The sequence below is a fragment of the Macaca fascicularis genome, chromosome 4 (genome assembly GCF_037993035.2).
Source record: "Macaca fascicularis isolate 582-1 chromosome 4, T2T-MFA8v1.1".
In the NCBI taxonomy this organism is placed as follows: Eukaryota; Metazoa; Chordata; class Mammalia; order Primates; family Cercopithecidae; genus Macaca; species Macaca fascicularis.
In genome coordinates, this window is record NC_088378.1 from 138,648,900 (window position 1) to 138,670,410 (window position 21,511).

A 21,511-nucleotide genomic window follows, 5' to 3' on the forward strand; every position below is an offset into this window, starting at 1 on the left:
GGCTGGATTGTAATTATAGCAATATCTCATGGAGGATATTTTCTACATGATAAACTAAGAGCCAATAAATAAAATTTAAAAATTCCCTCATTCATTGCAATTTTTACCAGCCATAGTCATTCCATGTGGGAGAACTTAAATCATCATTACCAGAGCTTTCAAAGATTTGAGAACAGTTATGATTATGAAGAAAAATATCTTAATTGAGCAAGGATTTTGTTTCTTTATGAGTGTTCATTGGATATTAAGATGAAAAGAGCATGAGATGGTAAAAATGCGGATAAATATAAAAACACGTTTTCTAGATTTTTTAAGTTAAAAAAGATAATTGTTTAAAGTAAAAATTATTTGGGGCTTTATAACATACCCAGAAGTAAAACGTGATGACAATGGCACAAATAATAGATGGGAGAAATGGCAGTATAATGTTGTAAGTTTCTTTTACATGTGAAGTGGTGTGTTATTATTTGAAGGTAGAATGTATTAAGATGAATATTTTAAACTCCTGACAATTACTGAAAAAAAAAAGGGCTATAGCTAAGAGGCCAATGGAGAAGATAAAATAGAATACTAAGCATAATTAATTCAAAATAAAAACAGGAAAATCTGATAAGACAAAGAGAAAACAAACTGTAAGATGGTAGAGTTTAAAACAACCATACTAGTATACACATGTAACAAACCTGCACGTTGTTCACATGTACCCTAGAACTTAAAGTATAATAATAAAAAAAAAAAAAGAAAATTGCCATCAACTACATTGTTCCTGTTAGAACTTAAAGAGGAAGGATTAGATTCTACCATTAAAAATTGTTGTCTGATTAAAAAAAACAACCATACTAATAATTGAATTAAATGCATATGGTCTAAACATTGTAAAAGGCAAAGATTGTCAGAATGCACAAAAAATGAATAGGCCAACTTTATGCTGTCTACATAATGCCCTCTTTAAATATGAAGGCAAAAACAGGTAAAAAGTAAAAGAATGAGAGAATACATATACACCATGGAATACTTTACAGCCATAAAAAAGAATGAGTTCACGTCCTTTGCAGGGACATGGATAAAGCTGGAAGCCATCATTCACAGCAAACTAACACAGGAACAGAAAACCAAACACCGCACGTTCTCATTCATAAGTGAGAGTTGAACAATGAGAACACATGGACACAGGGAGGGGAACATCAACACCGGAGCCTGTCGGGGGATGGGGGGCGAGGGAAGGGAGAGCATTAGGACACATACCAAATGTATGCAGGGCTTAAAACCCAGATGACGGGTTGATAGGTGCAGCATGGCATATGTATACCTATGTAACAAACCTGCACATTCTGTACATGTATCTCAGAACTTACAAGAAAAACAAACAAACAAACAAACAAACGAAGAACGAGAGAAGGAAAATAATGCCAACCATGGAAATGTTGGTGGCTGTATTAATATCAGAAATATAGAACTCACAATAAGAAATATTACCAAGAAGAAAGAAGGATAGTTCATAATGATAAAAGGATCATTTTATTACCAACATATAACAACCCTAAATGTGTACGTTCTTAGAAAATATGTCTTAAATCACACTAAACCAAAAATGATAGAAATAAAAGCAGAAATAGACAGATTCACAATTATATTTTAGTATTCTAGCACTCAGTAAACAATAAAATATTTAGGAAAAAACTCAATGAGGACACAGAAGATTTAAATAACATTATCAATAAACCAGTGTGATCTAATCAAGATCTATAGAATATATCACACAACAGTGGCAGAATACACATTATTTTCAAATGCTCAAGAATATTCCACATGACAGACTATACATTGGGTCATAAACACATATAAACAAATATCTAAATAAATACGTACATGTGTCTGTTGAAATCATACAGAATACATTCTTGGACCACAATAGTATTAAATTAGAAACCAATAACAGAAAAATACCTTGAAAGTCCCAAATACCTAGAAATTTAAAAGTATACTACTGAATATCACCTGGATTTTAAAAGAGTCAGAAGGAAAATTAGAAAATATTTTGAACTGAATGAATATGAAAGCACACTATATCAAAATTAGTATGATACAGTAATTAGAGAATAATTTATAACTTTACATAATTGGAAAGGAAGAAAACTCTAAAATCAATTATCTATGCTCCCATCTTTAGAAGCTAGGAAAAAAAGATCAAATTAATCCCAAGATTAATAAGAGCAGTAATAAATGCAATAAAATGGACAAGCAGTAAAGAAAATAAACAAAGCCAATTGCTGGTTTTCAAAAAGGCTCAATACATTAATGAATCTCTAGCTAGATGGATCAGAAAAAGAGATAAGACTCAAATCCCCAATATCAGGAATGGAAGTGGGTACATCACAACAAATCATACAGACATTAAAAGTATTATGATAAAATACTATGAAAATGCCAATAAACAAAAATGACAATAAATTTGACAATTTATATTGTTAAATTAAATTAAATGTGGTGTAAATCTTTCTCCATATCTTGAGTTCCTACATAGCAAACTCACCTAACATAATGGCATTATGCAAACAAACTACAGTCTAACTTAAGAGTGTTTTAATAAATAACTGAGTCTCAGCCAATCACAGGCTGCCAAGTGATCATACTATGTCTCCCATAAAGCAAATGCCTCATCACACCATGCCCATATAAGGCAAACACTGAGCTGTAACCAATTGGCTGTTTTTGAGTATCACTTCCTGTTTTTATCTATAAACACTGCCTTCTCATGCTGGATAGAGCTCTCTGAGTCTTTCTGGGTCCTGAGGGCTGTCTAATTCATGAATTGTTCTTTGCTAAATAAACTCCGTTAAATTCAATTTGTCTAAAATTTTTATTTTAGCAACATGAAATAGAAACATTTCTTGAATGATTCAAATTACCAAAACTAAATCAAGAAGAATCTGAATCGATGAAAGAAATTAAGTTTGTAATTTTAAAAATCCTTCTCACAGAGAAGGCCAAATGGTTTCCAGATCAGATGGCTTCACTGATTAATTCTATTATACATTTCAGGAAGAAACCATACCAACTCAATACGAACTCTTTCAATAAAACAGCAGAAGAAAACACATCCCAATAATTTACAAGTCCAGTATACTAACACCAAACAATGACATTAAAAGAAAAGGAAACTAAAGACATGCATACATCACAAACATAGCCACAAAAATGTTTAACAAAATATTATAAAATTGAATTTGACAATATATTAAAAAGGATGATATAACATGATCATAAGAGTTTATGCCAGGAATGGAAGGCATGTTTAACATGCAAAAAAAATCAATGTGATTCCACATCTCAACAGAATACAAAAGAAAAATTTTATACTTATGTAAATGGATGCAGAAAAAAGCATTTGCTCATTCATGATAAAGAGTCCTAGAAAACTAGAAATAAAAGGGAATTACTTCACCTGATAAGGTGTGTTCATGAAAGCCAGCAACTGAATTTTTCAATTTTGGCGGGGGGGCGTTTTACTTCCTCCATAAAACTATTAAATTATCTAATGTGAAAGTGGAATTCAGTGAAGAAATGTTCCCTACTGGAAAAATACAAAATGCTGGATATTGTGTGAACAGTTTCTATGCATTCTATATAAATGAAACTATTGGCTATGACTATATAATACATTATTGAAAAAAGAAGATGGCCTTCTTTTTTTTCCCAAATGGCTGTTGAATTTATTTGCTTAATTAATAATGGTCCTGGCAAAAATTAACCAATGCTGAGACATTTGTAATGAAATACTAATTTTAAAAATCCGTGACACCTTGGTAGAAATTAGAGTTTACACAAACAAAAAAAGAATCTTCGATACTGCCAGCAGCTATAAAGTGAATGTACTGAGACCGACAGGACAGCAAGAAAGCATTTGCACATCTATATCTGACACCTGACCATACTTTCAGTCACCCGAATATCTTCTCTCCAGATTGAAAAAAAATAGTATGCTGATTTCTATAACAAAGCTTTTGTTTTCGTACAAAAATCAAATAATAGCCAGAAGATATCATTCTTAAGCTGGATGACAGATGAGCATGCTGAACACAAAGCATGGTTTGCAGGGAAAAGATGTTTTTAACAGAGAAATTAAGGACCGAGTTTGAGGTAATGATGGAACATCCAGATGGACGCACCCAGGACATATACTAACATGAAGCCAGAGACTGTACACTAGTGGGTTTTCTGTGACATAATGATTGATGCCATGAGGGTGACTGAGATCTGCAGGAGAACGAGTGTAGAGAGATGAGCAAACGGCTGAAGATTATGCCTTAAGTATGTCTCCATTTAAGAATGGGAATTGGAGGAGCAGTGCACAAAGGAGTATGTATTATTTCCTGCCTCAGCATTTTGGGGTAAATAGGGTAAGGAAGAGAGGGATATGGGAAGAGAATGTCCTGTCTCTCCATCTCACTTATAACTATCTGTTTTGGCACCAATTTAATAAGATCCAATAGTTTGATATACCTGTCAAAGGACTTAGCATAACATTAGGCTGCATTAATATCAGTAATATTTCTGTAATAAGGAACGTGATAGATCTCCCATTCCCTGCTTGGACTTTAGCTGAAGCTCTGCACACTCAGACATAGATTTTTTTTTATATATATATATATATATACTTTAAGTTCTAGGGTACATGTGCACAACGTGCAGGTTTGTTACACATGTATACTTGTGCCATGTTGGTGTGCTGCACCCATCAACTTGTCAGCACCCATCAACTCCTCATTTACATCAGGTATAACTCCCAGTGCCATCCCTCCCCTCTCCCCCCTCCCCATAATAGGCCCCGGTGTGTGATGTTCCCCTTCTCAAGTCCAAGCGATCTCACTGTTCAATTCCCACCTATGAATGAGAACATGCGGTGTTTGGTTTTCTGTTCTTGCGATAGATTGCTGAGAATGATGGTTTCCAGCTGCATCCATGCCCCTACAAAGGACACAAACTCATCCCTTTTTATGGCTGCATAGTATTCCATGGTGTATATGTGCCACATTTTCTTAATCCAGTCTGTTACTGATGGACATTTGGGTTGATTCCAAGTCTTTGCTATTGTGAATAGTGCCTCAATAAACATACGTGTGCATGTGTCTTTATAGCAGCATGATTTATAATCTTTTGGGTATATACCCAGTAATGGGATGGCTGGGTCATATGGTATTTCTAGTTCTAGATCCTTGAGGAATCGCCATACTGTTTTCCACAATGGTTGAAGTAGTTTACAATCCCACCAACAGTGTAAAAGTGTTGCTATTTCTCCACATCCTCTCCAGCACCTGTTGTTTCCTGACTTTTTAACAATTGCCATTCTAACTGGTGTGAGATGGTATCTCACTGTGGTTTTGATTTGCATTTCTCTGATAGCCAGTGATGATGAGCATTTTTTCATGTGTCTGATGGCTGTACACATGTCTTCTTTTGAGAAATGTCTGTTCATATCCTTTGCCCACTTTTTGATGAACCCCATCAAAAAGTTTGTTTTTTTCTTGTAAATTTGTTTGACGACTTTGTAGGTTCTGGATATTAGCTCTTCATCAGATGAGTAGATTGCAAAAATTTTTTCCCATTCTGTAGGTTGCCTGTTCACTCTGATGGTAGTTTCTTTTGCTGTGCAGAAGCTCTTTAGTTTAATTAGATCCCATTTGTCAATTTTGGCTTTTGTTGCTGTTGCTTTTGGTGTTTTAGACATGAAGTCCTTGCCCATGCCTATGTCCTGAATGGTATTACCTAGGTTTTCTTCTAGGGTTTTTATGGTATTGGGTCTAACATTTAAGTCTCTAATCCATCTTGAATTAATTCAAGGAGTAAGGAAAGGATCCAGTTTCAGCTTTCTACTTATGGCTAGCCAATTTTCCCAGCACCATTTATTAAACAGGGAATCTTTTCCCCATTTCTTGTTTTTGTCATGTTTGTCAAAGATCAGATGGCTGTAGATGTGTGGTATTATTTCTGAGGACTCTGTTCTGTTCCATTGGTCTATATCTCTGTTTTGGTACCAGTACCATACTGTTTTGGTTACTGTAGCCTTGTAGTATAGTTTGAAGTCAGGTAGCATGATGCCTCCAGCTTTGTTCTTTTGACTTAGGATTGTCTTGGCAATGCGGGCTCTTTTTTGGTTCCATATGAACTTTAAAGCAGTTTTTTCCAATTCTGTGAAGAAAGTCATTGGTAGCTTGATGGGGATGGCATTGAATCTATAAATTATCTTGGGCAGTATGGCCATTTTCACGATATTGATTCTTCCTATCCATGAGCATGGTATGTTCTTCCATTTGTTTGTATCCTCTTTTATTTCACTGAGCAGTGGTTTGTAGTTCTCCTTGAAGAGGTCCTTTACATCCCTTGTAAGTTGAATTCCTAGGTATTTTATTCTCTTTGAAGCAATTGTGAATGGAAGTTCAATCCTGATTTAGCTCTCTGTTTGTCAGACATAGATTTTTAAGAAAAATCTGTACCACCTGTATAGTAGTATAAAGGAAAATGGAAAACAAGAGTACAATAGTTCAAAGGGTTGTGATTTTTGAACTGTTAAAGAATCTGGTCAAGTTTGATCTGGTGAAGTGAAAAAAGCAGAACCAGGATTGGTTTAAGAATCTCTGACTCCAAATAACTATACCTCAATTGTGGAGGTCCTAGGAAGTCAGGCAAGGGTGTGTTGCTTTATTTATGAAAAAAGTGTACTCACGTATCTCTAAATATGTAAGGTACATGATTGATTCCTTTTTTGTTGTCTTGAGTAGCAGGATCTGCTCCTAGCAACATGCAGATGCGGCTTATGTAAGCCCTAAGCACTCGTGTATGACAGAGGAACAGAAGATTCTTCCTTAGAGTGAGAGAACTTCAAGCAAGATTACTCCAGTCCGTCCTCACTTTTGCTCTCTCTTTCTTTTTTCAGCTCACATAGAAAAGGCTTTTTTTTTTTTTTTTTTTTAGTATTTAAGCTCAATTGCTCTTACTGTGGGACAGTGAAGGCTGTGTGTTACACCCATAAAAACTATTTGTCTCCATTTCCTCTCCAAAAAGGCAGCATTGTAGCACTTCCTTCTCTGCTTTACCTTCTCTCTCTCTTAGCCAGGGGCTCCATTGCTCAGGGTTACAATACACAGTCAACTAAAAAAATCTGTCCCAGAAAGGGGCTATTGAACACTCAACTGTCTGTTTGATGGTTGAAGCTCTAAGAGTGAGAGTAAAATGCTGATGGAGCAGGTCTGGAGAAAGCTGTGATGACAAGAATTATTACTTCTGCTTAATTTGAGTGTGAGGCATCCTCACTTGTGCCAGGTAATAGAGGTACTGAGATTGTCCTGAGTGAGTTGCAGAGAAGGGAGAGGTGTTAAACAGAGATGTTGTATCCTTGAATTCTGGAAAGAGAAGTGGCATGCTATCAAGAGAATAGTTCTGTATCATAGTAGGAAAATGTTATCAGAGGTGTCACGTGGACATAGACGTAAGAAAACTGAGGGTTGAAGTGGGTTCTTGGGAAGGTCATGGCCTCTGCTGTTGAGAAAATCTGAAGTGTATGCCAACTAGGGTTAGAATTGCTGCCTCACAGGAAGTAGCACCCATGCAGCCACCAATTAGAGCTGCCCTGCCTGGATCCTTTTAGTATTTTAGGATTGATAAACAGGTATGAATAAAAAATGAGCAAACTCTTGCAAGGTAAAACTAAGGAGAAAAAATAGAAATAGTGCGTGGAAACTAGTTAGAAAAGAATAATACAGCATATAAGTACAAGTCTAAACAGGTATGCATAAAAAGTGAGCAAACTCATGCAAGGTAAAACTAAGGAGAAAAAAATAGAAATAGTGCATGGAAATGAGTTAGAAAAGAATAAAACAGTATATAAGTACAAGTCTCCATACCTGTCAGCACATGGGAATAGTTTTGGTGTGTTCTAAAATAGTTTTTCCTTAGAGCTTCAGGTTGCAAATTGCCAAGGCAAGTCTGCTTGGTGCTGGAGTCTGGAGTCTTTACTTTTCTTCTAGTTACAGCTCTCAGAGGCCTGTTCAGGTTCTCAGAAGCATAGTACCCATTAGCTACTTTGTTAGATCTACTGTGAAATTTGGCTTCTATATCCGTTTTTACAATTTAATGTTGGATCAAAAAGACTGGTTGGCCTCTTAGAAGCCTTTCTAAATTCTACTGACCTGGAAACTGTTAAGAGAAAGAGCTATTTACTCCCTGAGGAGTGCTTCTGAGTTACTTCTACTTCACAAGTTCTAACCTGTCATCAAGCCATTCCATTTCAAGTTGCCAGCTGTTTCCTTTCCTTGAGACAAACTCTGACTTAACACAGATTTGATTCTCCAGGTTTCCTCAAAGAACTGATCTGGTCCAGCATGGTGGCTCCTGCCTGTAATCCCAGCACTTTAGTAGGCTGAGGTGGGAGAATCACTTGAGTTCAGAAGTTTGAGATCAGCCTGGGTAATATGGTGAGATCCCATTTCTACAATAATAATAATAATAATAATAATAATAATAATAAGTCAGGTGTGGTGGTATGTGCCTGTGATCCCAACTACTCAGGAGGCTGATGTGGGAGAACAGCTTTTCCCCCCAGTGAAAACAAACTCAAAAAATTGGAAAAAGTGACTATTACACGAGATGTACAAATATAAACGTAAGGACACGGGAAGCATGAAAAAGCAAGGAAATACGACACCTTCAACAAAACACAATTCTCCAGAAGTAGAGTACAATTAAAAAAATTTACAAAATCCCAGAAAGAATTCAAAATTGTGACATAACAAAGCTCAATGAGACACAAGAGAACTCCAAGAAACAAAATAAATAAATCAGAAAAGCAATTGAAGATTTAAATGAGAAATTTACCAAAGAGATAGATAACATGAAGAAGAACCAAAGAGAAATCCTGAAACTGAAGAAGTCCTTGAATTAAATACGACATGCAATTAAAAGCCTTAACAATCAACTAGACCAAGAAGAGGAAGAACCTCAGAACTTGAAGAAATTTCTTTTTAAATAACCCAGTCAGACAAAAATAATGAAAAAAAGACTTTTAACAATGAGCAAAGCAGGCCAGGGTGCAGTGACTCACACCTGTAATCCCAGCACTTTGGGAGGCTGAGGCAGGTGAATCACTTCAGCCTGGACTTTGAGACCAGCCTGGGCAACACAGTGAGACCTCATCTCTACAAAAAATACAAAAACTGGCCAGGCACCGTGGTGTGCACCTGTCATTCCAGTTACTCAGAAGGCTGAGGTGGGAGGATCTCTTGAGCCCAGGAGGCAGAGGATTCAGTGAGCTGAAATTGCACCACTGCACTCCAGCCTGGGTGACAGAGAGAGACTCTGTCTTCACAAAAGAAATAAATAATAGAAATTTTTTAAAACGAGCAAAGCCTTCATGACATATGGAACACCATATAGTGATCAAATATTTGAAATATCAGTATCCTAGAGGGCAAACAAAGAACAAAACACTTAGGAAACCTATTTAACAAAATAATAGGTGAACATTTCTCATGTCTAGCAAGAGATTTAGACATCCAGATATACCCAAAAAATACCAAACCAGATATTATGCAAAAATGTCTTCCTTCCAACACATTATATTCAAACTCTCTAAAGTCAAAGACAAAGAGAGAATTCTAAAAACAGCAAGAGAAAAACATTCAGTCATTTATAAAATTACCCCTATCAGACTAACAGTGGATTTCCCAGTAGAAATATTACAGGATGAAAGAAAAATGGTATGTTATATTCGAAGTGCTGACAGGATAAAACTGCCAGTAAGGTACTATGCCCAGAAAATGATTCTTCATAAATGAGTGAGAAATAAAGTCTTTCCCTGAGAAGAAAAAGTTGAGGAAATTCATTATTTATTAGACTGACCCTACAAGAAATGCACAAGAGACTTCTAAACTTGGAAATGAATAGATGACATTTACCATCATGAAGAACACATAAAAATACAGAACTCACTCTTAAGCAAACACAAAAATGAGAATGAGAAACTACGCAAATGGTGTTACTACTGAAATACTATGATGAAAAACAAGAGAAAAAAAGAACAAAGAATATACAAAACAATGAAGAAACAATTAACAATATGATAGAAACAAAACCTCATGTATCAATAATTACTTTGAATGTAAATGAAATTTTTAAGTTCTCCACTTAAAAAGTCCAGACTGGGCCAGATGCAGTGGCTCATGTCTGTAATCTCAGCACTTTGGAAGGCCAAGGTAGGGGGGATCACTTGAGGCGAGGAGTTTGAGACCAGCCTAGCCAACATAGCAAAACTTTGTCTCTACTAAAAATACAAAAAAAATTAGCCAGGTGTGGTGGTATGGATCTGTAATCCCAGCTACTTAGGAGGCTGAGGGATAAGAATCACTTGAACTTGGAAGATGGAGGTTGCAGGGAGCCAAGATCATGCCAGTGCACTCCAGCCTGGGTGACAGAGTGAAACTGGGTCTAAAAAAAGAAAGAAAGAAAGGAAGGGGAGGGAAGAGAAGGAAAGAGGAAGGAAGGAAGGAAGGAAGGAAGGAAGGAAGGAAGGAAGGAAGGAAGGAAGGAAGGAAGGAAGGAAGGAAGGAAGGAAAGAAGGAAAGAAGGAAGGAAGGAAGGAAGGAAGGAAGGAAGGAAAGAGAAAGAAAGAAAAGAAAGAAAGAAAGAAAGAAAGAAAGAAAGAGAAAGAAAGAAAGAAAGAAAGAGAAAGAAAGAAAGAAAGAAAGAAAGAAAGAAAGAAAGAAAGAAAGAAAGAAAGAAAGAAAATCCCAGTGCTTTGGGAGGCTGAGGCGGTTGATCACAAGGTCAAGAGATCAAGACCATCCTGGCCAACATGGTGAAACCCCATCTCTAGTAAAAAATACAAAAACTAGCTGGGTGTGGTAGTGCATGTCTATCATTCCAGCTACTTGGGAGGTTGAGGTAGGAGAATCACTTGAACCTGGGAGGCGGAGGTTGCAGTGAGCTGAGATCATGCCACTGCACTCCAGCCTGGTGACAGAGTGAGACTCCATCAACAAAAGAAAAGAAAAGAAGAAGGAAGGAAGGGAGGGAGGGAGGGAGGAAAGAAGGAAGAAAGAAAAAGAAAGAAACAGAAAGAAAGAGAGAGAGACAAGAAGAAAGAAAAGAAAGACTGGATGAATGGGTGAAAAAATATGATCCAACTATATGCTGCCTACAAGAAATGTGTTTTACCTGCAAAGACTTATATACACTGAAAGTAAAGGGATAGAAAAAGATGTTTTATGCAATAAAAAAGAGCAAGAGTAGCTATACTTATATCAGATAAAACAGACTTTAAGGCAAAAACAGTAGAATAGGGCAAAGAAGGTCATTACGTAATGATAAAGGGATCAATCCAGGAAGAGAATATAACAATTTTATATATATATATACACATACACTCACTAGAGTATTCAGATTTATAAAACAAATATTACTAGATCTAAAAAGACAGATAAATTCCAATAAAATATTAGTGGGGGACTTCAACACCCCACTCTCAGCAGTAGTCAGATCATCTAGATGGAAAATCAACAAAGAAATATTAGACATAAAATGATCTTTAGACCAAATGGACCTAACAGACATTTACAGGATATTTTATCCAGCGACTGTAGAATACACAATCTTCTCATCAGCACATGAACATTCTCCAGGATAGACTATACATTAGGCCACAGAACAAGCCTCAACAAATTTTTAAAAATTGAAATTATATCTCCTCATACCACAATGGAATAAAACTAGAAATCAATACCAAGAGGAATTTTGAAAACTATACAAATACATGGAAATTAAACAATGTGCTCCTGAATGACCACTGGGTAAATAAAGAAATTAAGAGGGAGGCCAGTGTGGTGGCTCACACCTGTAATCCCAGCACTTTGGGAGGCAGAGGCAAGTGGATCATGAAGTCAGGAGTTCGAGACCAGCCTGGCCAATATGGTGAAACCCTTGTTTTTACTAAAAATACAAAAATTAGCTGTGTATGGTGGTGCACACCTGTAGTCCCAGCTGATCAGGAGGCTGAAGCAGGAGAATCACTTGAACCCGGAAGGTGGAGGTTGCAGTGAGCCAAGATTGTGCCACTGCACTCCAGCCTGGGTGACAGAGTGAGAGAGTGAGACTTTGCCTCAAACAAACAAACAAACAAAAAGAAAGAAAGAAATTAAGAGGGAAATAAAAAAATTTCTTGAAACAAATAAAAATGGAAATATAACTTACCCAAACCTATGGAATACAGCAAAAGCATGCTAAAAGGGAAGTTTATAGCAATAAACACCTACATCAAAAAAGTAGAAAAATTTCAAATAGATAATCTAACAATGCGCTTCAACAAAATAGAACAGCAAGAACACACAAAACACCAAATCAGCAGAAGAAAAATAATAAAGATCAGAGCAGAACAAAATACAATATTGATGTTAAAAAATACAAAGCATCAACGAAAGAAAAAGTTGAGAAGATAAACAAATTGATAAACTACTAACTAGGCTGTGGGGGTCTGACCTGTAGACCCTGACCCAGTGATGGAAGAGAGGTGTATACTGACACAGATATCTTGCTTGTCAGTTCGGCTGAGGGTCCAGACCACACACAGACACCAAGGAAGGTGCTGTAAAGAGTTGCAGCCATGGCCCTGATCAGCCAGCAAAGCTGGCATTTATTCAATAAAGATTAAATGACAAAGGTCGTGAGTAAACACCACTAGAGAGTAATTGACCTGGTTGCTGACCACCCCCCTCCCCCGCCCTGAGTAGAGAGCAATTATGCACCCGCAGTTGAAGAAAGGTTGGCCTTATGACCAGAAGAGTAAACAAGCTATTTAGATAAACTACTCTACATTCCTTTGTATCCATGTCCCAAGAAATTAACTCAAGGTAAGGATTATGCTGCTTTCGGCCACAACCCTATCTTGAGTTTTTTGCAATTACCTTCTGGCATCCCAAGAAGGTTTGTGTCTATATCCTATAATTTTACAATTTCTCCCACCATCTTGACTGAACCCCCACATCTCCTCCTTTTCTGTTTTTTGCATCAGGTTCTGTTGACTGAAGCATACAGATGAGTGCAGCAACAGATCTGTCAGTCTAGGCAGTCATTGCTCTTATTCTGGCTTTGTATCCTAGAATTAGCAAACAACATAAGACCATCATGAATATAATTGGCAACATTATTTTTCAGTCAAAGAGTGAACCCCAGGAGTGGGGGTCTAACCAGGAGAGATGATCTTGCACACCCTTCCAAATGGCTGTTTGTTGGGTGTGTAGATCTATAGTGGGAAGGGATTCTAAAATTTTAGTTTTAAGCTGCTTTATATCTGCTGTTAAATTGTCATGAAAGGTTCCCCAGAGGTGTTGTTTCACCTCATCCCAACTATGTATTGATTGATTCCATGGTAAAGAAGTGACACAGATACGTTTATACTCCCAGTGCAGTTTAGTTGCTGTTGGAATGCCAGTGCATCTTGTCACACCCCCACATATTCCAGGGCAGCGTGAAATCCATGTAAGCTCACTGCAACATCTGCCTCCAGGTTCAAGCAATTCTCCTGCCTCAGCCTCCCAAGTAACTGCGATTACAGGCAGGTGCCACCACGCCCAGCTAAGGTATTATAATTGCCTAGCTGGAGGCTATGGACTTCGTCTCCATGACAGACCTCCCAGCTAAAGTGGAATCCATTACTTTCCCAGCTTTGTTCTTTAGCACAAGAAGGAATGTTTGGGAAAGAGGCATTGATTACATTACCCAGTTTCAGGCTACATGCAGCTTAGATTTTAAGGCATTTCTTTTGCCATGATGTAGCCATAATTGTGTTTGGGCAAGTACACAGTAAGGGTTATAACCTTTATAACTTAAACACAGTGGGAGGATAGTGGAGTGATATGTAGGGTTATCTGGCACCTTAGTCCAATGTATGCCATTATGGAGGGACCCCACTGGGAGTAAATCTATCCCTCCTAGCCAAGCAGTTACATTACTAAAGGTTGGGAAGAGAGTCTCTGCCGAGATGACAGGGTGAAAGAAAGGTGGATCGAAGATATGAGCCCAATAGAGTGTAGCAGGTACAGGTTGCAGATAAAGTGAGAGCATAAAAAGGATCAATACCCAGGGTCACTTCCAAGATGGCTGAATAGGAACAGCTCCGGTCTGCAGCTCCCAGGGAGATCGACGCAGAAGATGGGTGATTTCTGCATTACCAACTGAGGTACTTGGTTCATCTCATTTGGACTGGTTGGACAGTGGGTGCAGCCCATGGAGAGCAAGCTGAAGCAGGGCGGGGCATTGTCTCACCCGGGAAGCACAAGAGGTCAGGGGATTTCCCTTTCCTAGCCAAGAGAAGCTGTGACAGTCTGTACCTGGAAAGAAAAGGGTACACTCCTGCCCAAATATTGTGCTTTTCCCACGATCTTAGCAAACGTCAGACCAGGAGATTCCCTCCTGTGCCTGGCTTGGTGGGTCCCACATCCACAGAGTGTTGCTCACTGCTAGTGCAGCAGTCTGAGATCGACCTGAGGCTGCAGCCTGGCAGGGGAAGGGCATCCGCCATTGCTGAGACTTGAGTAGGTAAACAAAGCAGCTGTGAAGCTTGAACCGGGCAGAGCCTACCACAGCTCAGCAAGGCCTACTGCCTCTGTAGGCTCCACCTCTGTGAGCAGGGCATAGCTGAACAAAAGGCAACAGACAACTTCTGCAGACTTAAACGTCCCTGTCTGACAGCTCTGAAGAGAGCAGTTGTTCTTCCAGTATGGTATTCAAGCTCTGAGAATGGACAGACTGCCTCCTTAAGTGGGTCACTGACCCCTAATCAGCCTCACTGGGAGACACTTCCCAACAGGGGCCGACAGACACCTCATACAGGTGGGTGCCCCTCTGGGATAAAGCTTCCAGAGGAAGGATCAGTCAACAATATTTGCTGTTCTGCAGCCTCTGCTGGTGATACCCAGGCAAACAGGGTCTGGAGTGGACCTCCAGCAAACTCCAACAGACCTGTAGCTGAGAGGCCTGACTGTTAGAAGGAAAACTAACAGAAAGAAATAACATCAACATCAACAAAAAGGACATCCACACCAAAACCCCACCTGTAGTTTCCAACATCAAAGACCAAAGGTAGATAAAACCACAAAGATGGAGAGAAACCAGAGCAGAAAAGCTGAAAATTCCAAAAACCAGAATGCCTCTTCTCCTCCAAAGGATTGCAGCTCTTCGCCAGCAATGGAACAAAACTGGACAGAGAATGACTTCAATGAGTTGACAGAAGTGGGCTTCGGAAGGTCAGAAATAACAAACTTCTCTGAGCCAAAGGAGCACATTCTAACCCATCGCAAGGAAGCTAACAACATGAAAAAAGGCTAGATGAATGGCTAACTAGAATATACAGTGTAGAGAAGACTTTAAATGACCTGATGGAGCTGAAAACCATAGCATGAGAACTTCGTGATGCATGCATAAGCTTCAATAGCCAATTCAATCAAGTGTAAGAAAGGATATCAGTGATTGAAGATCAAATTAATGAAATAAAGTGAGAAGACAAGATTAGAGAAAAAAGAGTAAAAAGAAATGCAAAAAGCCTCCAAGAAATATGGGACTATGTGACAAGACCAAATCTACATTTGTTTGTTGTACCTGAAAGTGATGGGGAAAATGGAACCAAGTTAGAAAACACTCTTCAGGATATTATCCAGGAGAACTTCCTCAACCTAGCAAAGCAGGCCAACATTCAAACTCAGGAAATACAGAGAACACCACAAAGATAATCCACGAGAAGAGCAACCCCAAGACACATAATTATCAGATTCACCAAGGTTGAAATGAAGGAAAAAATATTAAGGGCAGCCAGAGAGAAAGGTAAGGTTACCACAAAGGGAAGCCCATCAGTTACCCACAAAGGGAAGCCCATAACAGCAGATCTCTCGGCAGAAACCCTACAAGCCAGAGGAGAGTGGGGGCCAATATTCAACATTCTTAAAGAAAAGCATTTTCAACCCAGAATTTTATATCCAGCCAAACTAAGCTTCCTAAGTGAAGGAGAAATTAAAGCCTTTACAGACAAGCAAATGCTGAGAGATATTGTCACCATCAGGCCTGCTTTACAAGAGCTGCTAAAGGAACCACTAAACATGGAAAGGAACAACTGTACCAGCCACTGCAAAAATATGCCAAATTGTAAAGACCATTGACGCTATAAAGAAACTGCATCAATTAAAGGGCAAAATAACCAGTTAACATCATAATGACAGGATCAAATTCACACATAGCAATATTAACCTTAAATGTAAATGGGCAAGATACCCCAATTAAAAGACACAGACTGGCAAATTAGATAAAGAGTCAAGATCCATCAGTCTGCTGTATTCAGGAAACCCATCTCATGTGCTGAGACACACATAGGCTCAAAATAAAGGGATGGAGGAAGGTCTATCAAGCAAATGGAAAGCACAAGAAAGAAAAGAAAAAAGAAAAAAGAAGCAGGGGTTTCAATCTTAGTCTCTGATAAAACAGACTTTAAACCAACAAAGATCAAAAGAGACAAAGAAGGCCATTACATAATGGTTAAAGGGATCAATTCAACAAGAAGAGCTAACTATCTTACACTCAATACAGGAGCACCCAGATTCATAAAGCAAGTCCTTGGAGACTTACAAAGAGACTTAGACTCTCACATAATAATAATGGGAGGCTTTAACACCCTACTGTCAATATTAGACAGGTCAACAAGACAGAAGGGAAAAAGGATATCCAGGACTTGAACTTGGCTCTGCACCAAACGGACCTAATAGACATCTACAGAACTCTTCACCCAAAATCAACAGAATATACATTCTTCTCAGCACCACATCGCACTTATTCTAAAATTGACCACATAATTGGAAGTAAAACACTCCTCAGCAAATGTAAAAGAATGGAAATCATAACAAACAGTCTCTCAGGTCACAGTGCAATCAAATTAGAACTCAGGATTAAGAAACTCACTCAAAACTGCACAACTACATGGAAACTGAACAACCTGCTCCTGAATGACTGCTGGGTAAATAATGAAAAGAAAGCAGAAATAAAGATGTTCTTTGAAACCAATGAGAACAAAGACACAATGTATCAGAATCTCTGGGACACATTTAAAGCAGTGTGTAGAGGTAAATTTATAGCACTAAATGCCCACAAGAAAAAGCAGGAAAGATCTAAAATTGACACCCTAACATCACAATTAAAAGAACTAGAGAAGCAAGAGCAAACACATTCAAAAGCTAGCAGAAGGCAAGAAATAACTAAGATCAGAGCAGAACTGAAGGGGATAGAGACACAAAATTCCATCAAAAAATCAATGAATCCAGGAGCTGGTTTTTTGAAAAGATCAACAAAATAGACTGCTAGCAAGACTAATAAAGAAGAAAACAGAGAAGAATCAAACAGACCCAATAAAAAATGATAAAGGGAATATCACCACTGATCCCACAGAAATACAAACTACCATCAGAGAATACTATAAACACCTCTATGCAAATAAACTAGAAAATCTAGAAGAAATGGATAAATTCCTGGACACTTACACCCTCCCAAGACTAAACCAGCAAGAAGTTGAATCTCTGAATAGACCAATAACAGGCTCTGAAATTGAGGCAATAATTCATAGCCTACCAACCAAAACAAGTCCAGGACCAGATGGATTCACAAGCCAAATTCTACCAGAGGTACAAAGAGGAGCTGGTACTGTTCCTTCTGAAACTATTCCAATCAGTAGAAAAAGAGGGTATCCTCCTTCATTCATTTTATGAGGCCAATATCATCCTGATACCAAAGCCCGGCAGAGACACAACAAAAAAAAGAGAATTTTAGACCAATATCCCTGATGAACACCGATGCGAAAATCCTCAATAAAATACTGGCAAACGGAATCCAGCAGCACATCAAAAAGCTTATCCACCATGATCAAGTTGGCTTCATCCCTGGGATGTAAGGCTGGTTCAACATATGCAAATCAATAAACGTAATCCATCATGTAAACAGAACCAATGACAAAAAGCACATGATTATCTCAATAGATGCAGAAAAGGCCTTTGACAAAATTCAACAGCCCTTCAGGCTAAAAACTCTCAATAAACTCGGGATTGATGGAACATATCTCAAAATAATAAGAGCTATTTATGACAAACCCACAGCCAATATCATACTGAATGGGCAAAAACTGGTAGCATTCCCCTTGAAAACTGGCACAAGACAGGGATGCCCTCTTTCACCACTCCTATTCAACATAGTGTTGGAAGTTCTGGCCAGGGCAATCAATCAAGGGAAAGAAATAAAGGTTATCCAATTAGGAAAAGAGGAAGTAAAATTGTCCCTCTTTGCAGATAACATTATTGTATGTTTAGAAAACCCCATTGTCTCAGCTCAAAATCTCCTTAAGCTGATAAGCAACTTTAGCAAACTCTCAGGATACAAAATCAAAGTGCAAAAATCACAAGCATTCCTATGCACCAATAACAGACAAACAGAGAGCCAAATCATGAGTGAACTCCCATTCACAATTACTACAAAGAGAGTACAATACCTAGGAATCCAACTCATAAGGGATGTGAAGGACCTCTTCAAGGACAACTACAAACCACTGCTCAGTGAAATAAAAGAGGACACAAAAAATGGAAGAACATTCCATGCTCATGGATAGGAAGAATCAATATTGTGAAAATGGCCGTACTGCCCAAGGTAATTTATAGATTCAATGCCATCCCCATCAAGCTACCAATGACTTTCTTCACAGAATTGGAAAAAACTACTTTAAAGTTCATATGGAACCAAAAAAGAGCCCACATTGCCAAGACAATCCTAAGCAAGAAGAACAAAGCTGGAGGCATCACGCTATCTGATTTCAAACTATACTACAAGGCTACAGTAACCAAAACAGCAAACAGTACTGGTACCAAAACAGATATATAGACCAATGGAACACAACAGAGGCCTGAGAAATAACACCACACATCTACAACCATCTGATCTTTGACAAACCTGACAAAAACAAAAAATGGGGAAAGGATTCCCTATTTAATAAATGATTCTGGGAACACTGGCTAGCCATACGTAGAAAGCTGAAATTAGATCCCTTCCTTAAACCTTATACAAAAATTAACTCAAGATGGATTAAAGACTTAAATGTAAGACCTAAAACCTTACAAACCCTAGAAGAAAACCTAAGCAATACCATTCAGGATATAGACATGGTCAAGGACTTCCTGACTAAAACACCGAAAGCAATGGCAACAAAAGCCAAAATTGACAAATGGGATCTAATTAAACTAAAGAGCTTCTGCACAGCAAAAGAAACTACCATCAGAGGGAACAGGCTACCTACAGAATGAGAGAAAAATTTTGCAATCTACCTGTCTGACAAAGGCCTAACATCCAAAATCTACAAAGAACTTAAATTTTCAAGAAAAAAAAGCAACCCCATCAAAAAGTGGGCAAAGCATATGAACAGGCACTTCTCAAAAGAAGACATTTATGCAGCCAACAGACACATCAAAAAATGCTCATCATCACTGGTCATCAGATAAATGCAAATCAAAACCACAGTGAGATACCATCTCATGCCAATTAGAATGGCAATCATTAAAAAGTCAGGAAACAACAGGTGCTGGAGAGGATATGGAGAAATAGGAATGCTTTTACATTGTTGGTAGGAGTGTAAATTAGTTCAACCATTGTGGAAGACAGTGTGGCAATTCCTCAAGGATCTAGAACTAGAAATACCATTTGACCTAGTGATCCCATTACTGGGTATATACCCAAAGGATTATAAATCATGCTACTATAAAGACACAGGTACACATATGTTTATTGTGGCACTATCCACAATAGCAAAGACATGGAAGCAACCCAAATGTCCATCAATGATAGATTGGATTAAGAAAATATGGCACATATATGCAATGGAATACTATGCAACCATAAAAAAGGGATGAGTTCATGTCCTTGCCAGGACATGGATGAAGCTGGAAACCATCATTCTCAGCAAACTATCACAAGGACAGAAAATCAAACACTGCATGTTCTCACTCATAGATGGGAATTGGACAATAAGAACACAGGGACATGGGGCAGGGAACATCACACACCAGGACCTGTTGGGCATGGGAGCCTGGGGGAGGGATAGCATTAGGAGAAATATCTAATGTAAATGATGAGTTGATGGGTGCATCAAACCAACATGGCACATGTATACCTATGTAACAAACCTGCACGTTGTGCACAGGTACCCTAGAACTTAAAGTATAATAATAATAATAATAATAATAATAAAGGATCAATACCCTATGTGAGTTGCAATGTACAACAGAAAACATAGCGAGGAGCAAATTATCTGGAGTGAATGGTGTCTGTGTCCGGAGAAGGATTCCTTCAGCCTCTTGAGTTGTCCTCTTCAGCATCCCCCAAGCGATGTTCAGGCTTGTGTCATCCACGGAAGCCACATCATCCAGGGCCGTGGATCGCGCAGGGTTAGTTCCTTCATTTCTGGTACTGGGTTGGGTCCTAGCCACGTACGTCATGGTATGGTTTGATGTGTCATGCTGGAATCCAAAGAGGACTTGAGAGGGTGTGGACACAAGCATACCCTCTTCCCCAAGTTAACAATTCATTTGGACCACACCATACATTACTGTTTACATCTTTCCATAAAATGGCAGGTTTTATGTCTTGAGAGGTTTTAGTAAAAAGTGCTTTTCTATAGCTGATTGAAATTTGTCATCTACATTTTAAAAATTAAGGGTAAATAAGGCTTGTGCCAATAGTGTTGTAGGGTCTTTACCCATACTCCCCCTTTTCTGTTTGTTGAGCATATTTTTAAGGATGGAGTGTGCACGTTCTACTATCACCTGTCTTTAGGGGTTATACAGGGTGCCTATGGAATGTTGGATATTCCACATGTGACAAAATTGTTGAAATTGTGAGCTGGCATAAGTTGGACCATGATCAGTTTTAATTTTTCTGGGCCGCCCTATAAATGCAAAAGTTAAAAGAAGATGTTTAATGACATATATAGTGGACTCTCCAGGAAGATCATGTGCACTAATTAGATGAGTGTTGGCATCAACGGACACATGTACATATCTTAGTTTTCCAAATTCAGGGATGTGTGTAACAGCTGTTTGCCATAACTGATTAGGTTCTAATCCTCTAGGGTTAACACCTGTTGAAGGAGGGGACGTGCCTGTTAGCTGGCAATCTGGGCATTGTAGGATAATTTGTTTAGCCAGTCTCTAGCTAAGTTGAAATTGCTTAGATAAGTTTCTCCAATTCTGGTGGAAAAATTGATGTGATTGTGTGGCTTGGTCAAGCAGTGATGCCATAACCTGAAGGTCTGCTTGATCATTGCCATGAGCCAATGGGCCAGGCAGTGAGCTGTGGGCTCAAATGTGTGTAATAAAAATAGGATGTGTACATTGATGTGGCAATTGCTGAAGTCAGAGAAAAAGAGCACACAGGGTGGACTCCAGAGTGGACT